The sequence below is a fragment of the Xyrauchen texanus genome, chromosome 1 (genome assembly GCF_025860055.1).
Source record: "Xyrauchen texanus isolate HMW12.3.18 chromosome 1, RBS_HiC_50CHRs, whole genome shotgun sequence".
Lineage (NCBI taxonomy): Eukaryota > Metazoa > Chordata > Actinopteri > Cypriniformes > Catostomidae > Xyrauchen > Xyrauchen texanus.
In genome coordinates, this window is record NC_068276.1 from 14,645,544 (window position 1) to 14,669,650 (window position 24,107).

The 24,107-nt window shown below is 42.0% G+C and overlaps 1 pseudogene; it reads right to left on the minus strand.

Moving 5' to 3' along the window:
* LOC127644991 (tripartite motif-containing protein 29-like) overlaps positions 1-2,999 on the minus strand; it is a 46,848-nt pseudogene extending 43,849 nt beyond the window's left edge.
* Positions 3,000-24,107: the final 21,108 nt, after the last annotated feature.

Consider the following 24,107-nt stretch of genomic DNA (forward strand, 5'->3'; position numbering starts at 1 on the left):
TGGGGCCCCGCCTGCATTGGCACATCAACTGCCTCGAGTTGTTGGCTGTATTCCTTGCCCTGCTGAGGTTTTCCCCGCTAGTTCGGGGCAAGCACGTCTTGGTTCGTTCAGACAGCACTATGACGGTAGCGTACATAAATCGCCAAGGTGGCCTGCACTCTCGTCATATGTCTGGGGTGTAATCAGGAAGGGGTGATTACACCCCTTCCTGCAGCAGCGCCATGCCCATCTCGAGACATGCGTCTGAAGCCCGTGCTTAAGCGGTCTCATATGTATCAACCCGAGCGGCGCGACCGTGGCAGAGAGAATGCCATATGCCCCAGGAGCCTCTGGAACTGTTTGAGAGGAACCGCTGTGCCTGGCTTGAAGCAAGCGAGGCACCTGAGCACTGACTGCATGCACTCGGTTGTGAGGCGTGCTGACATTGAGACCAAGTCTAACTCCAAGCAGAGAAAAGAGATGCTCTGAACCGGAGAGAGCTTGCTCTTTTCTCAGTTGACCTGAAGCCTAAAATGGCTGAGGTGCGCGAGACCTGGTCCCTGTGGGTGCATAGTAACTCTCGAGTGTGTGCGAGGATGAGCCAGTCGACAAGGTAATTGAGTATGCAGACTTTCCTGGAGGGGAGCAAGGTCTGCCTCTGTGACCTTTGTGAAGACGCGAGGGATGGGCCGAAGGAGAGGCAGAATGCAGACGTGGAAGTACGTGTCCTTCAGATCCACTGCTGTGAACCAATCTGATGCAAATGCACGTTATAATTTGTTTCTGCGTGAGCATTCTGAACGGGAGTTTATGCAAAGTCCGGTTGAGAACTCGCAGGTCCAAGATTGGCTGCAACCCTCCGTGGGTATGATGAAGTAAGTGCTGTAGTGACCCTTCTCCATCTAGGTTGGAGGTACAGGCTCTATCGCACTTTGAGTAGCAGGGTTGTAACCTCTGTACGTAAGTTACTGGCATTTCTCCCGCTCATGAAGTTGCACGAATACCGCTGAGGAACTGAAACGTGTAGCCGAGTCGGATGGTCTTGGCTCGGGAGTGCGGGACGGGTTGGATAGCGAAAGCCATGCGTCCAAGCTCTGTGCGAGGGGCACAAAAGGGACAACTGTTTTTGAGGGAGCAGGTAATAATGCGTTGGGAGGCAGAAGCGCGTCCCGAGGCTTGGGTGCTGAGAAAAACTCAAAGACCCTTGGGGGGGTTTACCGTTCTCGGGACACAGGTGGATCGCAACCACCCTGTCCAGCTGAGGGACCCCCGTGTACACGAGGGCCACCCTAAGGTCAAGTTCCGGGCAGTAAAAAGTGCCATCCACGACCTCGTCAGCTCATCTTGCACTTCCGGGAAGAAAGGGGGGGGGTGATTGAGTTACCGTGAGGGGGGGACGGAAGTGTCCAGTCAAGCCTCGCACTCATGCTGGTCCGGGAAAGCATAGCGGACATCTGCACATCAGCCTCAGAATGGGCGAGCAGACCCGAAGGTGGCAGCCCAATGCTATCCTATGTCGTCATCCAATACCGGGGGCTCAAGGGAGAATGCCAGCTGACCGTGAGGCAAGCCGCACTCATACTGAGCTCGGATGGAAGCAAACGAGCATGCCGGGTGGCGGGTGGTTCTTGGGGATTTTCTCGGCGAAACCGAGCCCATCATCATCCCCAAATCGCCTTCATTGCCAGCCGGGTCATCCTCAATCCCGTGGGAAGAAGGAACGACGTGGGGGGCGGCTGAAGTGGCGTTCTCTCATGAGGAAGGATCGCCGCGACCGCAGTGTTGCCATGGTTATATTCTCGCACTGAGAACATGAACCATTCATAAAACGCTGCGTGATCACAGCCCAGGCACGCGAGGCACCTTTTATGGCCATCACAAGTGGAGAAAAATCGACCGCATCCAGGAACTACAAAGAGGCGAAAGAGAATCTTGAAAAAGACGCATCCTGAAAGGATATTCAACGCCTGCTGTGTGTTGATCTTTTATGAATGGAAACTCAAACTCTTTTTGAGAATATAAACTCTTTTAGGAGGAGAACACTCCTTTAGGCAATAAAAGCGCTGTCGAAGCGCCCAGGGGCGTTGACTGCAAAGCGTGCAGAGAGATCCAACAGCAGTGATTCTTGCCAGTAGAGGTGAGTGGAACAGTGGTGAACTCAGCTTTACTGTTGCACAACCGCTCGGCTCCAAAGAAAAAATATGACTAAACAGACACACGTCCGCTCCCTTCACCCTTAAGTCCAGGGGTGGGACATGCAAATTCTGTCTGCCAATTTCCCACTGGCTTTTTCTCATGTTCAGAGGTATACAAGGCTTTCGAGAAAGACCCCTTGTGTCACTTCATTTGACACAATGTCGAGTGAGTGACAGAAGGGGAACAATAGTTTTTATACACACACCTTTTGATTGCCATTGATCTTCGAATTAGATGCATAAGATTGAAATAGGATATCCAATGAGAAAAAAAAAAGTAGGATGGGACTCGATTCTATAAACTGGGAATTGAAAGGATAGTGAAAAGTGAGTGCTACTTACCAGAAATGGAGCCAGCTGGTTGGAAGGGAGGGGTTGGAAAGTAAGGGATCAGCTGCAAAAAAAGAAAAAGAATTTCAGAGGTAGAGCAAGTTGCACAGTAAAACCAGGTAAGTATATTAAGGAATTTAGTATAAATATAGAAGTACTTAAAGCATAGCTGTATTTACAGTATTTGTGGCAACTAGCCAAAGGGTCTGCTATTGCTAACTTAATTCGCTAGCCTGTGTGCCCAGCAGGGTTTGCATCCGGATGCAAACATCACTGGCAGTCCATCCTGAATGATGGTGCAGTTATTGATTTCACTGAAGCAAAAGTGAAGTGCTTTGCTAACCTCAAGCACGAGTTAAATGACTAAATGATAAAAGGTTTTAATCTTATTAATAATGTGTTACTAAATGGTCTAAATGCAGCTTTACAGAAAATAGTGGCTTATTACTCTCAAGACAAGGTGAGTATGGCAAGGAATAATTTTCTCACCTTCATATCGTTCTATACCAGTATGCTTCACCCCCCAAAACCCCAATTTGAAAAACAATAGGATATTTTTTATATATACTGTATATACACAGTAGTTCATATTGGCCATGGATGTCAAGGTCCAAAAAAAAAAAAAAAAAAAGGAAACACCACAACAATAATCCACATTACTTGAGCGCTACAGTATTTTTCAAGTCTTCTTAAGCCATATGAATTTAAGTAATCATTAACTGAAAATCTTCCCATCCACTGAAGCTTTGAAATCTAATTCACATTTGTGTTACATTTTTAAATATGGCACATCTCCACAGCAAATGTTACATTATTTACATCAAATGCTATTTGTGCTTTGTTGTAATAGAACGTGGCGTACAGGTTTGAAAATGCAGAATGAAGATGAATCATAATCAATCATTATAAACTTCTAAAACCACATTATGAGTTTGATAATATTTTATCTGACCTTCAGTGTACCTGCTGTGATATAATCTGTCCTCCAGTGCATCTGCTGTGAAGTGTAAGGTAAGATTTGTATAATTACAGCATGCATTAAAGAACTCACACTGGGGGGGTCCATCAGTACAGGACAAACTCACGTGTGAAATGGTTAAAGCATAATTTTCTGGACATCTGCTTTGAAACGGTATGTGTGTAAAAATTGTACCACAGTTAAAATTTACTTGAATTATGAACTGTTTGATTATGACAACATTTTCTGGGTGAACTATTCCAAAGATGTTTCGATAGGTGAGTAAATAACCTTGGAAGCAACCATGACGGCAAAGAGCTAGTTTCAAAATGTTGAACACCTATTCTAATCTAAAACATTGCAGAAGTCATGGATCAAGCCTTAAAACATTCCACCTTGTTGCTTTAGCATAGCAGCTTTTGACCATATAAAAGAATTCCGAATGGGCTCTGGATGTCCCTGAAGGGCTATCTGCAGTTCTTCCAAAAGCCCCCACATACACACCTTAATGGTGCAATGGGAATTGAGACAGGCCTCAATAACCCTTACTTTCAGCCCCATCTGACAGGGAAGACTGCTTCTGTGGATCCCCCAGAGATGCTCACTGCTGGGTCACCTCTACCAAACCTCTCCCTGTCGGCTTTCATCGATATGCTCTCAGCAATTGCCAGTCACCCACTTCCGAGACTCTAGAATTCTCGCAGTCACCCTCTCTCTCTCTCTCTCTCTCTCTCTCTTTCTGTCTGTCTCTCTTTCCTCCCCCACAACCCCTTCTGTCCTACCCTTCAATCTTCATCCCTGCTTTCCTACTATATTGATTTTCTATTCTTTTCTTTTTTCTTTCTTTCCATCTCTTGCGCTCCTCCACAAATCTTGTCTCCTTGGCTTGTTTTTACTCACTCGCATGTCAGGGAGGGCGAATGCCAGGATATCTTTCCGTCAAATGAACCTTGGCAGTGTGCCGTGGTCCTTAACCTGCACAAATGTAGATGTAATTTAATTGAGAAGAGGGTAATGGAATCTATGACCAGTGGACTTGATCTTGTTAGAAGGGCAAGTTCTGAACTGGCTCCACGAGGAGATGACCAAAGGTTTTGCTTGAATTAAGGCTTTTGGTGGATCTCTCGCTCTCATTCTCTCTCTGTATTGACCCCTATTAAGATGTGCCATCCGTAAAATAAGAGCAACTGACTTTAGATCAAAGCAGTATTTGTGGTTTTTTGAGAAAATTTGAGAAAGCCCTAATCCAAACCCCAAACCTAAACCTAACAATAATGTTTCATCCCTTACCCAAACCTTAACATAACCAGGATTTTAATATTAAAATAAAGTTTGTACACCAAAGAAGAAAGAAAACATTCAGGTTTGGAATGTGATGAGGGAAGCCTATTACAGGTTACTGACATACTGAACATCAATTGTTTGCTTTGCATAAATAAATATGGAATGAGTAGCCAAATTAGTTTGTTAACAGTTTCTTAAAGTAAAGTGCTAGATAGGAGGCTAACTACATTTTGATCCCGGTATTGTATCGTTTTAAAATTCTGTTTGTTGATTGGTTGGTGTATGATGAATATGTTGGTGCATGAGCCAAGTCATAAGATATATTATAATTTTTCAAGTTGTAACGAGACTTTGTTGGCTCTTCCCTTGGCTCGAGGTTCAGCTTCTTAGTTTGGTATTCCCTTTCTTTATAGCCGACAAAAGTAATATGTAGTTAACGATTCTGGCTAAGGCAAGCATCATTGTTACTAAAGCTCATATGCTCAAAGCTCATGTTATCAAAGCCCCTATCCCTAAAGCCACATTTTCACTGCTTATGATAGACGATAGACTGCAAGTCTTTCATTTCCAATGGAGAGTTGCATGGGGGTTGTGTGGAGTTCTGACCCTCTGTGAATTCGTTTTTCTGATCCAATTTGAGTTTTGGATGTGTTAAAATATTTCAACTTCTGTGACGAGACCTGATGCAACCACTTAAACGGATGCGATACATTCAAAACTGTGAGTGCAGAGTGAGTGGTGCAGCAATGCCGTATTTGAGAGGATTTGCAGTGTCTTGATACTCTCTTCTTTTTTACTTTAAAAAATAAATTGGTTTATTGAAAATAAATAACAAAAATTAGACTATAATGTTTAACACATAGCCAGAAAACAATCCTCTATATTAGATCATTTTTATACTACACCTCAATAAAGCACAAGTAACTTTAGAATGTGTGATACACTGATTCATTTATAAATAAATTTTTTGTCACGTGCCACAGCAGTAAAATCAGGGGCGAGGGTGGTCTTTATTATTTAGGCCATCCACTGGCAAGAACATAAATGCCGCCCATGACAAGGGGGTAAAATTTAACCTAGTATCTGAAGGTCGAAGACAGTGAAAAGGCAGCTTCAGTATTCAAATTTGGTACATAACTTTTGTACTAGTTGTATTCCAATCATTCGAAGGTATGCAATTACTATACTTCATAAGTTATCAGACCCGTAATTTCGACCTGACAGATGAAAAAAAACTGTGAAAAACGTATATTAAAGGAGGGCCATAAAGCCATAGAGACAAGACTGATCTCACAGTGAAATCGGAAACAGTAGGTTGACTTTTCTTTTGATAAAATTGGTCTGCGCTTATCTAAATTCAAAACATGACCCCCAGTGGCCAAAGTGGATAATTGTCGTTGGGTATATGGACACATGTGAGCTCAATTTTCTGAGTGTAATGTACATGTAGGGATGCCAAAAACAAGGTGGAAAGCGAGTTGTTTTCAACTGTACAGGCTGTACCAAAACCAGATCACCCATGCTGCTGATGCAACATGCCACCATTTGCACCACAAGGGAAGGTAAACATGCTGGAGCCAATTCAAAAATATCTGATAGAAGATGGTGCTTGTCAATGAGGCATGATATGGCAAATCCTATTATACTGAAACTCTCGGAAACAACATGCCGACTTAACGTGTGATCATGGAACATCATAGAAAATTGGCGGTGGGTTCTTTTGAGCTTAGCCAATAAGCAACCACCTAGTGAACACATTGCATTATCCAATTGCAACCACAGAGAATACCCCAGCAACTGCATAACAACGTACTTAAAACCACTCAGGCTAAATCATTCACTTCAAATCAATGTGCAAGTCATTATTAACTGAATTTTAAACTTAAACTCAGTTAACCACTCTAGGTTTTGAACTCTTCTGCTGTCCATGATGTTGGTGATATTAGCTTGATAACACCACAGGTGATCATACAGAACGACAAAAAGCAAGCAGAAAAGAAACTGTCTTTGTAGTTGCATGAAAAAGCTTCACTGCAATAAAACTGCATTAAATGGATTTAGGTCATCTGCAAATTTGCCATTTCATGTCTTTAAGGCTTCAGCTAGTCTTAAAGTTCTTCAAGTTCTGTGCATTTTTCCTTGTACTTTTATATCCATTAGTCTTTTGCTTTGTGTGCCCTTGATTCTCATTTCTCTCCACTCATCACTCATACCTTACTGACTCACACTCACATCCCTGTCTTTCTCCCCCAACCTCATTTTCCATTTATATTACTTTTATCCTCTCATTTATTCTTCAAATGAATCAAATCAGGTCCTGTCCTCTTAGTATTGCATAAGAAAAAACATCTTTCACTCTTTTGATCTTGTGCTCTCTCTCTCTCTCTCTCTCTCTCTCTCTCTTGACTACAAATCAAGTTGAATGTGCATTACAAACTTTTTCAATGGAGTTGTCAGTCTGGGCAAGTAAAAAGTATATAGAAATTTAAAAAAGGCAATAGAAATATAAAAAAAAAAGATAGACTGTTTGGCCAGGAGTAGGGGAACTTAAAGCCAGAGAGAGGCATTAACATTATTAATCTAATGAGTCATGCCTACTAGGCCACGTCACACGCTCACTCCAAACCCATTTAGTCTAGAATACGTACTACATAAATACATGTTGTTCTGCAGGAGCATAGTGTAGTCAGACAGGAAAAGGTTAAGTTAGAATGTCATGTCTCAGCTCCCCAGGGAAATGTACGCAAGATGAATCCCCGCTATGTATAGATCAGTTTTCGACAGTGACCTTCAGTAGAAGTGCACCCTGATTCAACATGCACTACAAGCAAGGCAAGGGCACTTGTGCACCCTATCTATCAGCCAAATAAACGGCCATTTCCTTTAGAAGTGACGCCTGTATACATCAAAACCATTGCAGGCCTTTTTTTACAGCTCTAGACTTTTTTCATTTGCAAGACAGCAGGTGCAGGTGCACATACTGAACTCATGCACTGCAAAGATACATGATCCAACTAAACCGTTATTACACCTACAAGAACCCTGTCCTCCAACTCCTTTCTTGGAATGGGAAAGATTTTCTTATTCCGATTCCACTCAATGATTCAATCAACTGTTCAATCTGAAGAGTCTAACTACACATTTGTTATATGAACCAGTCAGCCAGTAATTACATTGATTTAAATCTCAGACCCTTATTTAAACAGTAACATTTACTAACACAGTATGCCAAAAGTAATGACTCAAAAGTGGCCAATTTATAAAGTTACTCATTAAAATTATTTTCACCAATAAATCAGGTGACTCTTTGACCGATCGAATATCAGGAAAAGCCCTTTTACACGCCCTTTTGCTTTTGATAAACTTCCCCAGACAGCTCAGATAATTAATGACAGAATGAATCAAGGTTAAAAAAGACAGGGGCCAGACAGAGAGTGACTGAAAAAAGGCCAGGTTGGTCTTGAAGAAGGCACGGTAAATAACTTATTTACAGAAATATATGACAGGGGCCCTCCCCTTTGCCATGCCCAGTAATTACTTGCCCAGGCCCTCTGTAATAATTCCTATTACAAGCAGAACGGAAAAAGACTGGAAAAACTCACAGCACTTGGACAAGGTGAAGGCAAGGCCACGGAGCAGCGGATCAATATTTCATTTACTCACCCCTTACTTCCACACATACACCTGTATCAAATTCTTCACAGCCAGTTGTAGAAGATGGGAGAGAGACCAGGCGAATCAGAGAGATGACATGTAGAGTGAAGACAAGAGAAAGAAAAGAAACAAGGATCACAAAAACAATGACATAAGGCCTCTAATTTCCTTGGGGTGTTGGCTGTGGTGGAGATGGGGGTGGGTTAGTGAGCATACACTCAAGGTCATTCATTATGCACTACTGTCAAAGAGAAAGGCATATAGAGCCATTAGAACTCTATTAGTAAACACACTTCAATCCAGCTGGAAAATGAAAAGGCCAATGTCAACTTCATTATGAGTCTGAACGAGTAATGTTAGTCAAGCCATTGTTCTTCACAGGTGTTAAAGTGTTTGAAAGCTAGAGTGTAAATTAACATGTTTGAGTCAGTGAATGCCTGACATTATGTATTAATATTGTCCAGCATTCTCTCTTTTAACCCAAAATTCCTGCACCAGTCAGAACTAGTATACATGATTTGGACTTGATACAATCACATGATCCTTAGTCCACAAGTCCACAGGGTGTCCCAATTTCATTTTATGGTTCAAAATGGGCACTAACAAAATGTTCCCCAGATGCTCCGAATGTGCCCTTTTGAAAAACCTGCAGTGGTTTGTACTTCGCAAGGAGAGTCGCAAGGGTGAAGGATGACTTTTCAGACAGAGCCAATATACTTTAGTCAGGGTGGATGCCATACATAATGTGGCACCAATAAAAATGGGTCGCAAAGGATGTATGTGTAATTTGTTCAATAGGTTGGATTTTCTTATGGTTCAATGTATGTTTTTCAGAGTACCCTACCCTAAATAAGATCTATGATTAGCATACTCTCTGAAGCCTATGAAACCAGCAAAATGCTTCTGTTTAACAATTCTACAACTACAGGCATCACTGAGTGAGCACAACACATCTGGATGCTTGACTGTCACAGACACTCTTCTGGTGTGCACATTTGTCAGACATTCAGATTTCAAATTGGTTTAAACTGGTTTAATATCTGGCTAGTCGGTTGTCAGGTGTGTGCACTATCCTGATGAGTGAGACAACAGCAATGACCAACAGCCAAAGAAATAGCGAGTGAGTGTAAGAGGAGAGTGATTGTGAAGTGGGAGCCATCAAGCTGCACCCCAACCATCCATATTTTCAGCTCATTTACTGATTTTGTATTGTTCTGTACTAATCAAAGCAGAAATAACTGCAAGCCCTTCCTTAATGAACTCAGCAAAATAATGAAACGTCCCCTTTTCAGGACACTGTATTTGAAAGATAACTTTGTAAAAATCCAAATAACTTTACAGATCTTTATTGTAAAGTGTTTAAACAATGTTTTCATGCTTGTTCAATGAACCATAAACAATTAATGAGCATGCACCTGTGGAACAGTCGTTAAGACACTAACAGCTTACAGACAGTTGGCAATTAAGGTCACAGTTATAAAAACTTAGGACACTAAAGAGACCTTTCTACTGACTCCAAAATCACCAAAAGAAAGATGCCCAGAGTCCCTGCTCATCTGTGTGAACATGCCTTAGGCATGCTGCATGGAGGCATGGAGGACTGCAGACATGGCCAGGGCAATAAATTGCAATGTCCGTACTGTAAGATACATGGTACATCCTGTGCAGACAGATACAGGATGGCAACAACAACTGCACTAATTACACCTGGAATGCACAATCCCTCAATCAGTGCCCAGACTGTTCGCAGTAGGCTGAGAGAGGCTGGACTGAGGGCTTGTAGGCCTGTTGTAAGGCAGGTACTTACCAGACATCACCGGCAACAACATAGCCTATGGGCACAAACCCACCTTTGCTGGACCAGACAGTTTAAAATATGTTTATTTACATATAGTAACTTTGTTTGACAATTATAGGTTTCTCAAAATATGTATAGTGTCACAAAAGGCAAACTAATAAAACTAAATTACAAAAATAGCAAAGAAACCCCCACCACCCTCCCCAAGTTATTTCTCCACCCTTACCCACCCCTCCCTCCCTCCCCTGGAGTGCACTCTAACTCTGGTCTCAGTTTGTTGCCCTTTCTAAATAAGAGAGTAGTGGCTGCCAGACTTTCTGAAAATCCCTTGAGTTTGTCTTTAAGAGTGAATCTAATTCTCTCGAAGTGGAGAGTGTCTGTCAGTTCTGTCTCGCTGGACCAGACAGGACTGGCAAAAACTGACTGACGAGTCATGGTTTTGTCTCACCGGGCGTGATGGTGTGACTAACATTTATTGTCGAAAGAATGAGTTTTACACAGAGGCTTGTACTTTGGAGTTGGATCGATTTGGAGGTGGAGGGTTCGTCATGGTCTGGGGTGGTGTGTCACAACATCATCGGACTGAACTTGTTGTCATTGCAGGCAATCTCAACGCTGTGTATTACAGTGAAGACATCTTCCTCCCTCATGTGGTACCCTTCCTGCAGGCTCATCCTGTCATGACCCTCCAGAATGACAATGCCACCAGCCATACTACTCATACTGAGTGATTTCCTGCAAGACAGGAATGTCAGTGTTTTGCCATGGCCAGCGAAGAGCCCGGATCTCAATCCCATTGAGCACGTCTGGGACCTGTTGGATCGGAGGGTGAGGGGTCAGGCCATTCCCCCCAGAAATGTCTGGGAACTTGCAAGTGCCTTGGAGGAAGAGTGGGGTAACATCTGACAGCAAGAACTGGCAAATCTGGTGCAGTCCATGAGGAGGAGATGCACTGCAGTACTTAATGCAGCTGGTGGCCACACCAGATACTGACTGTTACTGTTGATTTTGACAAATGTCTGTGAAATTTGTTTAGATTATGTCTTAGTTGTTGAATATTTATGTTCATACAAATATTTACACACATTAAGTTTGCTGAAAATAAAAGCAGTTAAAAGTGAGAGGACATTTATTTTTTGCTGAGTTTATTATTTTGGCCAGGGGGGCCATTGCCCCCATGTCAATAGGCCACACCCTGTCCTAAAACTTCACTGGTGTCCAAGTGTTCAATGCAACTGCCTTGCATGTTCTGTCTTAAACATTTACACATTCTAAAGATAAATAGTATGCACAACTTACAATTTAATTGAATTAATAAATGAATGAATACTTGGACACCGCCAACATTTTAGTGCTCTGGGTAGAATTTTCAGACTGTCCCTTACAATTGCTGAAAGTCCATGTGAGCATTTTTAGGCATAATTCTCCAGCTACAACAAGCATTGACCATTTGAGTTCAATGTTTTATGCCTGTATGATACAGTCATATATTCTTTAACCGTGCTAATTATTTCGTTGTAATATTGTCGGCTCCAGAGTGCAGGGGTAGGATAAACTGAATGTCAGACAACTTCGGGAGATAAGGTAGAAGTTCAGCATTAGTTTTGCATATTTGGATCTGCCAGATCCAGTTCAACTTAATGTGGATTATACATGCTGGTGTAAATGTAAGCGTAAGTTAAATTACTTGTATACCGCAATTTCCCACATTATCACGAAACTCGATCTGGATCTGATTTTCTGCCTTATTGAATGCACCTGAACCCAATTGGTTATCTGGCAAACATTCATTATAAAATATTTTTTGTATGTGTATCTGTCAGATTTTCATTTCTGGAACAACATAAAGTACACACTTATGTTATTTATAATTAAGTATTTTTCTGCAGTCTATAATTTAGTGTTTTGTATTGTACAATGCAGTAACAAGACAAATGTAGAGCAACAAGTGCAAAACAAATAATGAAGTGACTTGAAACCGCACGCAGGACAGATGTAAAGAAACAGGTATGAAGAAACAGCAGCTAGCGTTATACAGGGCCACATTACACCTGCAATGGCAAATTGATTATTAATACACAAAAATGGAACCCTTATAAACCACCCCACTAATGCCCAAATAAATGTCATACCTTACCATGCACTAAGCTCACCACATCCACATACTTAAACCTAAAAATATATGCAGATTAATATTGGTACTGTTGGGTGCAGGTGCAAGAATAAAAAGCAAACACACAACTAACCAGGAGAGAGAAAACAAAGCTTCAGAGTTGATACTGCTGCTTCTCTAGCAAACTATATGCAAGAGAGGCACTAAATAGTTTACAGGGAAGATAACAAACACAATGTCCTCTTTATAAACACCATTTATCAATCAAATACTTAACATGCATCAGTCACAAGAGAGAGGCACACATGTGCTCAATAACAGAGATTTGAGCTAAATATTAGCAACCGCATTTGCTAATAAAAGCCACATAACAAGAACGCTCTATAATGAATGTGTATAGACACTGACAGACAAAAAACACATTAAATTAATCTTATTGGTCACTTATAATTACTATGCATACAACTTTTTAAAATTCATATGAATTTACATTTATGCATTTGGCAGACGCTTTTATCCAAAGCAACTTACAGTGCACTTATTTCAGGGACAATCCCCCTGGAGCAACCTGGAGTTAAGTGCCTTGCTCAAGGACACAGTGGTGGTGGGGATCGAACCAGGAACCTTCTGATTAACAGTTATGTGCTGATTAATAGTTATGTGCTTTAGCCCACTACACCACCACCATTACATTAACAATTTGTTTAAAAAATCTTAAAGAATCTTAAAGAAAATGGTGACCATTTAAAATGCCTGTATAGTACATGCCGATTATAGCCTACTGATTAAATTCTAACCTAAAATCTTGATGTAGAATACCATTAATTTTACCCAAGAATTTTACTGCATTTGTCCCTGTAAAGAACAGCATGGCAACATGGCTAAAGTTTGTGGGTAAAACCAGAATGTTAGGGTGTATTGTCTAATTGAAACAATTGTCATGAGTCTGTTTGTTTATATATTTTCAAATGCTCAATCAAATTTGGTGAATCTTCGCTTGTCTTCAAAAATGTCTGCAAATATTTAGACAGCTAATTATGTTTTATATGTGTACAGGGGACATTTAAGGTATAATACATTTGCCACCCCTACAAGCACACCCGGCTCCACCTTGGCCCCCCAGTCAAAATGTTCTAGAACTGCCCATGTTTGTGTGCCATCTTAACTACAGTCAAGGAGCAGAATGATCTTGTAATTGATTCCCCGAGTCTGTGATCGTTGTGCAATGTGCGCACCAACAAAAAAGAAAACCAGACAGGGTGACAAACTTCACTCTTGTTGTGTGCACTTGGCTTCAATTATATTATGTGGATCCTTATGTGACTTCACACTTGGAAAATGGTCCAAGATAGCGGCGCGGTAGCACGCAGCGGCGGCTCCGGATCCAAATGGTGCTATTTTTGTTAAATAACCCAACTTTTGAGGAATATGGACATCGGAGCAAATGGTGTTCATGTTTACCATCGCCAGACACTGCTAAAATATAGGATTCATGCAACATTCATGAGGCACAGTAAGACCCAGCTGCCTGCCTCACTAGACCCACTGCAGTTTGCGTATCATCCAAACCGTTCGACAGACGATGCCATCGTCAGCACCCTCCATCTGGCCCTCACCCACCTAGATAAAAAGGACTCATCCATTCGAATGCTGTTCATAGACTTCAGCTCAGCATTCAACACAATCATTCCCCAGCACCTGATTGGAAAGCTGAACCTGCTGGGCCTGGACACCTCCCTCTGCAACTGGATTCTGGACTACCTGACTGGGAGACCTCAGTCAGTCCGGATCGGGAACAGCATCTCCACCACCACCACACTGAGCACTGGGGCCCCACAGGGCTGTGTGCTCAGTCCACTGCTGTTCACTCTGTTGACTCACGACTGTGCAGCAATGCACAGCTCGAATCACATCATCAAGTTCGCCAATGACACGACCGTGGTGGGTCTCATCAGCAGGAATGACGAGTCAGCATACAGAGAGAAGGTGCAGCGGCTAATGGACTGGTGTAGAGCCAACAACCTGTCTCTGAATGTCGACAAAACAAAAGAGATGGTTGTTGACATTAGGAGAGCACAGAGTGACCACTCTCCGCTTAACATCGACGGCTCCTCTGTGGATATTGTCAAGAGCACCCAATTCCTTGGTGTTCACCTGGCGGAGAACCTCACCTGGTCCCTCAACACCAGATCTATCACCAAGAAAGCCCAGCAGCGTCTCTACTTTCTTCGAAGTCTGAGAAAAGCACATCTCCCACACCCCATCCTCACTACATTCTATAGAGGGACTATTGAGAGCATCCTGAGCAGCTGCATCACTGCCTGGTTTGGGACTTGCACCGTTTCGGACCACAAATCCATGCAGAGGATAGTGAGGACAGCTGAGAATATCATCGTGCTCTCTCTTCCCTCCATCAAAGACATTTACAAAAAACACTGCATCCGCAAAGCAACCACCCCTCACACAAACTCCACCCTCCTGCCATCTGGCAAGAGGTACCGAAGCATTCGGGCCGTCACGGCCAGACTGTGAAACAGATTATTCCCCCAAGCCATCAGACTCCTCAATACTCAGAGACTGGTTTGAAACACACTCACACACATGTACTGAGTTACACTTTCATTTTTTCACTTTATAACTGGCTGCTACCTCAATAATCTTATAGTATGTTATGTTTACGTTTGGCATTTTTAGAAACTGTCATCTTTTGCACTACTGTGTACTGGTCGGCGCTGCACTGTCTCTACTGTGTCTATTGTCCTGATCATTGTTAGTAATTTATTGTACTGTCCCTTACTTTTTGCAAACGTTTGCACGTGCACTTCATATAAATATGTTTTTTAGTCTGTGTAGTCTCATGTGGTTCTGGGTTTGTCCTATGTTGTTTTATGTAGCACCATGGTCCTGGAGGAATGTCTCGTTTCACTGTGTACTGTACTAACTGTATATGGTTGAAACGACAATAAAAACCACTTGACTTGACTTGACACGAATCGTGGTAGGTGTAATGTCCACTGAGTGGCGCTAAAAGTAAGTACAATTTTCTCCCAAACACATGAGGTGTTTATGGCTCATGCTCTGTCGAGTTTTAAATCAGCAAAATCTTACTCCCTACCAAATACCTTAAACCTAAACCTAACTGATAATGTCAGAAAAAGCAAATGTGGGATAACAAAACGCAATTGCTGTAGAATTGCTACTATGACACTTTTGGTCCAACACTTTAACTAGGGCAACTCTCTATCATTTGATCAACTGTGCATAATTGATCATGGTGGAGCAAGCTTGTACGTGTAGTTGGTAATGTAATGACATTATGTATTGCCTTATAAGTCATGAACTATAGTAAAAGTGTTTTGATCTATAGGAAAAGTGTTTACAATGCAGTCATAAGACTGCATTGTAACTGGTGATTTGTGTGAAAGGGAATAAAAGTCATTGTTGTTGTAGTGCATCTAGTGTTCATTTCTCCAGTAAACAGAAATGTAGGTATAGTAACGTGATTTTATGAGACCAGGTTGCTTTAGCAGGTATCTTAAATCTTTGTAGGATGTAGCATTTCCCCCACTTTTTTATAATTCATGCTGAATTTAGATTTCTCTTAAAGAATGATTTTTCCACATCTTTTCAATACCCTTCATATGCGTGAGCATGTTTCTCTAAGTATTTATCCTTTGCTCTGCCAGACCGAGGGACTTGAGAGTGCTATCCAAGCACCCAGGCCAAATTAACTTCAGTAGCCATAGGAGTTCGAATTTAATAAATAAATCTTGCTGTTTCTCCTCTGAGCTTTGCTTTGTGCTTAATTGCACTGTATTGATTTTCTGTTTGTAGCCAGGGCTGAAGTGCATGTTGCTGGGGTCTCATTCTCAATGTAATCAGGACCACAAAGTAGACCTTGGTACCTCTCGGTCCCCTTCTTTTCAATTTCGTCTACCCATAATGCATCAGAACAGAAAACAAACCAATTTGGCTCGTCCAGATTTATGTCCCCAAGCCACAAAATAGCTCTGAAAACATTTTAAACTTAGAGGTATCTGGTGATATACATTTAAAAAAAAAAAAAAACTTTTAATTCATTTTTACCTCCAGGTACAGTATAAATATATGTCAAACATTGCAATACAATTACAATACCACATAATTTTATTTTCATAAACTAAATTATAGCTTTTATTGTTCAAATATTTTGAAAGGTACGAATACAAATATGAACTTCACAAATGACATTTACTTTTGCCGGATGTCCTTCACCTTTCACTGAGACAGTGGGGAAAATGATGGGTTGTGCTCTGACTTTGCATACCACAGCATAATTAAATATAATGAAGGCAAAGTAAAAAGGCTTAACACAATCTCGAAAATGGCACTGAGGATCTCCAGTGACAACATGGGCATACCTTTCTTTCTTCCCCTTTCCAGGGGGAAACGCAGCTGTTTTTTCATCTGAAAAGGCAAACAATTGTGGCATACCCCTACTCGGGTAGGGGACTTGACATTTTCTGTCATTACTTACACAATGCACTCCATTAGTGAATGAATGGCAATTACACACAATGAAAAATGTCAGGGGAATTGCACATTGCTGGCATGCTTGGCGCTCTGAGAGTTTGGTTGTCACTGACACATACTCTCTTCTCTGATGCTTCCTGTTGCTCTTATTCCGTGAATGACATAAAGATGAAGAACAGAATGGTGGGGGGAATTAAAGACCACGCAGTATCAGTTTACCAACTATTCTCTTTGATGGATATAAGGAAAACAAATCCAAACATGAGACAAACATCCATTCCATGTGTATAGGGAGCATTTATGAGTTTGTCATAATTTACATTCATTTAGTTCATTCACATTCGTGATTTAAATGACATTTTATGCATTTGGAAGTTGCTTTTAACTGAAAAAATGGTGTTGCAGGTACTAGATGATCTACAAGAACACATAACCAAATAGTAGTCTTGGCCCAGTCTTTTTAGTGGTGCTTGCTGAGGCCATTAGTCTACTGTTATTGTTGCTCATACTTAGAGATATGGATTTTCACAAATCTTATTTAGCTGTATTAAACATAATGAATGAAACCTTAAATTGTGTGGCTTATTGCCCTGCTAGGCACCAGCATATGTTGTACTTTAAATGGTTCAAAACACTGAGTTTTGGTGAGCCAGTGTTCCAACAAGGTTTTTTGACATGCTTTACCAGACTGTGTTGACTAGTTTAATCAGAGAAACATACTAGAGATGGTGTATCCCAAAAGCATCGTTAGTGAACTATGGTTGCAAGTACTATCGTTAACAACATAGTTCAACGATTTGGTGTTTCAGTGTGGTTGGAATTGTAGCACACTGTAGAAGCATGTTTTTTTGTTAGTTTATTGTGTGGACATCATTTGACTTCAATGAGGCTTCTATATCTTTCATTCCAAATATACCTTTCATTCTGTCAAGACTTTGACCACATTTACGTGCACTTGAAAACGTTGTTCTGAAATGTCATGCAAATGCTGTTAAGGGATGTTAAGAGATTAAAGGTTGTTAAGAGAAAGTGCTTTGGCACATGGTTTCTGTTGGAAAACACTGGTTTTTGTCCATGTTAATGCATAAGTGGCATTGTTATATATTTTTGAAGAGTGCCCAAGTGCATATGTGTTCAAGTATGTTGGGGGAACCCCATTATTGCAGAGCAATGCACCTGTCGCCTTACACAGAGCAGCATTCTGGTGTCTGTTTAATATAATTTGATATCAGCAGAAGTCATTACTTCACCCCTACATAATGTCATTAATGATAGCTTTATATTTTTTAACTAACGTTGTTCAAATGATGTATGACATCGTTTGGGAAACAGTCGTGACTAGCTAATACATTTTTCCAACTATGCATCATATATGGTGGTTAAGCAGTGAGTTACTGTACGTCTTTGTGCCAGAAATCCAGCCCTAGTTGAACAGCTTCACCGGGCTAAATTTTGCTGCGGATGTACATGGCTAAGCTAGCTAGTTACCAGCTAGACCAGCAACAAACCAGCATAAACATGCCTAGACCAACATGGAAATTGCATGCTGGTTAAGCTGATTGTGGCAAGGCGGAGGGCGGGGCCGGGTCGTGATCCTACTCACCCGGTCCTGTATTAGGCTAATCAAGCCTTTGAGGGATAAAGGTCGACTGCAGAGGATCGTGCGGGAGAGAGAGATCGTTAACGGACATGTCCGTCATGTGTGTGTTTATGTTGTCTTTTAAGTTTATCATTAAACCATTATTTATATCGCCAAGCCGGTTCTCGCCTCCTCCATTCCATTGATCCCTTTACACTGGTGCCGAAGCCCGGGAAGAAGGAGGGATACGCCGTAGTAGAGTTCTCGCCACTACCGTCCACCCCAACGCAGCAGCCGTGGCCATCTGCCGGGGGACGAGGAGCCCAGCCGCCTGAAAGAGTACGATGGCCGCCGACCGCGAGGGGAGTAGGGGCTCCTAACCGACTGCCTGGAGCGGTCAGGGCCACTGCCAGGGGCGCAGGAGTAGCCTACCGGCTGCTGAAACGCAGCAGGGTTTAAGACCGCCGACCGCGAGCGGGGAGGGGCTCACTGGCGACCGCCTGGAGCTGGAGAACTGCTGACAGGGGCGAGGAAGACCCCTTCTGTTCCCTGAGAATGCGGCGGGGCGTTCCGTCCGCCAGGGGCTGGAGGACTGCCTCTGATCCACCCGGAGAGTCGCGGCTGTCGTCCAATAGAGGGTGGAGGAGTGGCCGAGGAACAAGCTGCGGCGTATCGGAGAACTGGCGAGTTTTTTATTTTTTTTCATCTCTCTCTCTCTCCTCTCTCTCTCTCTCTCACTGTTGCTCTGTGTTGGCCTTTCCCCCTTTTCCCTCCCTTGTCCAGGTAGATGGGGATGACCTGCTGGCAGATTAGACGTAAAGCACGCCCTCCCCCAGGGAAAGAGCGGGGTGTAAGTCAGGCCGGGGGCTCCCCAGCCTGAGAGAATGAAGGAGGAATGTGGCAGGGTGGCAGGGCGGAGCCGGGTCGTGATCCTGCACACCCGGTCCCGTATTAGGCTAATTATGCCTCCTTGAGGGTTAACGGTCGACTGCAGAGGATCGTGCGGGAGAGAGAGATCGTTTACGGACATGTCCGTCATGTGTGTATTTGTGTCTTCTTGTGTCAAGTTTATCATTAAACTATTATTTATATTGAAAAGCCGGTTCTCGCCTCCTCCTTTCCATTGATCCCTTTACACTGATCCTTTCAGCAGGGTACTATTATATTTCTAAGAAATAAGACAATTATCGCCATGTGAATGATACTACCATGTACTTGCATTGAAGGAGGGAGCATGCAATATTATAAAGACTTGGTAGAAGCCTGTTTTTACTTGGACCAGTAAGCTAAATAGCAGAACATAATTTGTGAATGAAATTGTGGAGGCCAGGGCATTGTCGAGCATTGGTCTGGAAAGAGGGTAAGTGGTAAGGGGTCTCACCTGAAATTAATTATAGGTAATTGCTTATCAAATCAAATCAAATCAAATCCTTTATTGTCACTCCAACCATATACACAAGTGCAACAGTGGGTGAAATTCTTGGGTGCAGTTCCAAGCAACATAGCAGTATGACAATTACAACATTTTATTTACACATAACACAATTTACACATCTTGTTACACAACACAATATACATCTAATAATATAAAATATACAGTATACACAAAATAAGAAGACTGTATATGATAAAAATGCATGTAATCAGTGGAAATAAATATGAGATGTTGTGTTGACATTCAGTTGTCGGTTGATAGTCAGTTGCCAGTGTGTTATTAAGAGAAGTATAAAATGTGAGTCCAGTCTGAGGCTAATAAAGTGCAGTACTGATATATGTATCATGAGTGATCAAGAGTTCAAAGGTCTGATTTCTTGAAGGAAGAAGCTGTCCTGTGGGTCCTGAGGTTTCAATACCGCCTGTCTGATGGTAGCAGTGAGAGAAACCCATGGCTAGGGCGGCTGGAGTCTCTGATTATCCTCTGAGCTTTTTTCACACACCGCCTGGTATAGATGTCCTGGAGGTAGGGAAGCTCACCTTCAATGATGTTTATGGCAGTTCGCACCACAGTCTTCAGGGCTTTGCATTTGAGGGCGGTGCTTTTGCCATACCAGGCAGTGATGCAGCCAGTCAGGATGCTCTCTACAGTGCTGGTGTAGAACAGTTTGAGTATGTGATGGTTAATTCCAAACTTCCTCAGCCATCTCAGGAAGAAGAGGAGCTGGTGAGCCTTCTTCACAACGGCCTCCGTGTGGACGGACCATGTGAGTTCCTCATGTGAGTGATGTGGACACCGAGGAACTTGAAGCTGCTGACTCTCTCCACCAGTGCTCCATTGATGGCGATGGGGCTGTGTTCTCTGTCTTTTATCCTGAAGTCCATCACAAGCTCATTGGTCTTACTGATGTTGAGGGAGAGGTTGTGGTCCTGACACCAGTGTGTCAGAGTGTGCATCTCCTCTCTATTGGCTGTTTCATCATTGTCAGTGATCAGACCTACAACCGTGGTATCGTCAGCAACCTTAATGATGGCATTGGAGCTATGTGTTGCCACACAGTCATGTGTGTACAGGGAATACAGGAGTGGGCTGAGAACAAAGCCCTGCGGGGCTCCAGGGTTGAGGGTCAGTGATGAAGAGATGTTGCTGCCCATTCTTACCACCTGGCGTCAGCATGACAGGAAGTCCAGGATCCAGCTGCACAGCGAGATGTTTAAGCACAGAGCCCGGAGTTTCACATCAAGCTTAGAGGGTACTGTGGGGTTGAATGCAGAGCTGTAGTCTACAAACATGTTAGCATTCTAACATATGTGTTCCTTTTTTCCAGGTGGGACAGAGCAGTGTGTAGTGTAGATGCAATGGTATCTACTAATGGTATTGTTGTGGTAAGCAAACTGCAGTGAGTCCAGTGAAGCAGGCAGCACAGCGCAGATATAATCTCCGATTAGCCTCTCAAAGCATTTGCTGATGATGGGGGTCAGAGCGACAGGATGACAGTCATTTAAGCAAGTCATTTGGATTGCTTTGGTACAGGTACAATGGTGGACGTTTTAAAGCATGTGGGGACCAGGAGAGGGAAAGGTTGAAAATGTCCATAAAAACACCAGCGAGTTGTTTTGCGCACACTCCGATGATGTGGCCCGGAATGTCATCTGGACCCGCGGCTTTACGAATATTCACCCGTCGGAAGGATCGGGTTACGTCCACTACACAGACGGACAATGAACTAACCTCTGTAGCTTCGGCCGCTGGAGCTCTCTCTCAAGGGTGGTGTTATTCCCCTCTAAATGAGCATAAAAAGCATTAAGCTGATCCGGGAGAGAGGCAGTGGTGTTCATGGTGGAGTTTTTTTGAAGTCTGTGATGACATGAATTCTCTGCCATATGCTTCTAGATTCAGTGGTGTTGAACTGTCCTTCAATCTTGTCCCTGTTCTGGCATTTGGCTGCTTTGATAGTTTTTCAGAGGATATAACTGGCTTGTTCATGCACTACATAATTTATTCACTTGATGAAATACGTTGTGGTATCAGTGTAGACCTCCATGTCGTTATCAGAGGCAGACCGGAACATCTCCCATTCATTGTGATCAAAACAGTCTTGGTGCATAAACTCTGATTAGTCCGACCAGCACTAGATCATTCTGAGGGGGGGGGGTTGATAATGACCACTGTGAATTTCCTCGGTAGCCAGTGTGGTCGACACAGAAGCATGAGAAGTTTCTGATCAGGAGAGAAGAAAGACCTGATAGAATGTACCTTCATCTGATCACACCAGGATTTGTTGATCTTAAAACATACACCACCACCACTGCTTTTGCCTGAGAGGTCATTCGCTCTGTCCACTTGGTGCACTGAGAACCCCACGGGTTCGATGGCTGAGTCTGGAATCTCCGCAGACATCCAAGTTTCTGCAAAGCAGATAATGCAGAGGTCCCTCATCTCTTGTTGGAAAGAGATCCGTGCTCTCAGCTGGCAGAGCTTGTTGTCCAGGGACGGAACATTTGCCAGTAGAATACTGTGTAGCCGGGGTCGATTTGCGCAATATCTTAGTCTGATGAGAACGCCAGCTCTCCTTCTCCTTTTCTGGCTACATTCCTACAGCTGGGCTGCCCAGACAAAGTGTTCCACTGTCGTGTTGAAAACAGCGGGTCGGCATTTAGGTATTTAAAATCCGGTTTTCGGTGTGCGATTGAAGAACCAATGTCCAAAATGTTTGTCTATCGTAGACAATGTCAGACGACATCCAAGATGAAAAACACATGAATTGTAGACAAAACAAACAAACAAAAAAAAATAGGAGCTTGAAGCGCAGCAGCCATACTCAGTGCCATCTTGAAGCTGTGTTCTGTGTTCGCAGTGAGAGACGGAGGAAATAAAAAGGGCCAGACTTCAGAGTATGGGGAGAGTGAGACAGATACAGAAGCTGTTTGTGAGTCGGCCGCTGCCATCTGTTTTAAACTTCACCGTCACACTTGACGTGGACGCGTTTTGTTTTTGTTTATTGTTAAAAGTGACATACCTGAGTTTGAAGTATGTCATCTCCCTCTTCTTGTTTTAAAGGGTTAATTTTCAGGGGATCATTGGAATTCTGGCACTGTTCAGCACCAGACAATATAAATAATACAGTTACATTTTATATAACAATGAGGACATGCAAAACACAAATTAAAAGGAAAAATTCTAATATTTTAGTAGTACACTGATTCATGAGATAAGTGACAAAGCATGTTTAAAATCTGACTACTAAATTAATACAAATTGACATATTTGTAAAGATCTCAGCTAACTTACCAATTAAGGGAACAGGTTTTTATAAAAATGTACACATTTTTCTGAAAATGTACATTTATTCACTTCATAACTTCTATATCTTACTGTCATTTGTGTCAAATCTGTCAGACACACTAAAAAGCTGTTTTAATTTGATCCATCCAACAAGAATGAAAAGTCTTTAATTATCTAATAATGGTGTTCAGTAAAGGAGATAAATGACAAAATACATGATTTCTGTTTTCACACTATTCTGAGAATTCAGTTGACAAAATGTTGTATTTTCTTATCTTAACCATGTGATGATGTACATACAATACACTGGATTTATTTCAGGTTTTTTCCTCCGTTGAAGCTGCCTCTATAACCTAAACTAAAATGCTCAAATTTATCCCACAATTCTTAATTATCATAATGGGAATGACGGTGTTGACATGTTGAAGATGTGACCGCAGAGACTTCAACATTGTTTGTTTAAAATGTAAAAAGTATCAAACTTACCAGTCCACGTGTCCTACTGTTGCATCCACCATGAGCAGAAAGTGGGGAAAGAGTTACTCACAGCTATAGCTGACCATGACATTGTCTGATTTATAAAAAAAAAAAAAAAAATCTACTTTGATATTCCTTTTTTATGGCAAATATAATTTAAAGTTTACTTTATATAATGTTTGATATTGTACAGATTGCTACCTTTCATTTAATATTAACATTTTGTTGCATTTTTAAACACTTTGTTTGGCAGTTTAACATTGTGACCTCTTGCTGAGGACATGTGCTTTCAAGTATAGATCATTAATTTTTTTTAAATATTATGAAATTATTTAAATATATACGTAATAAATGCCCTGAGTATGCATATTTCCTTTAGTTTTAACTTTTCCAGTTTTTTTATAATTATGAATTTCTTAATTCTTTACATAAATAGGACTTCTGTAAGATGTGTTTTGTCCTCTATCTCAAGGTGGGTATATTATTCTAAAACCTGATGTTTTAACAT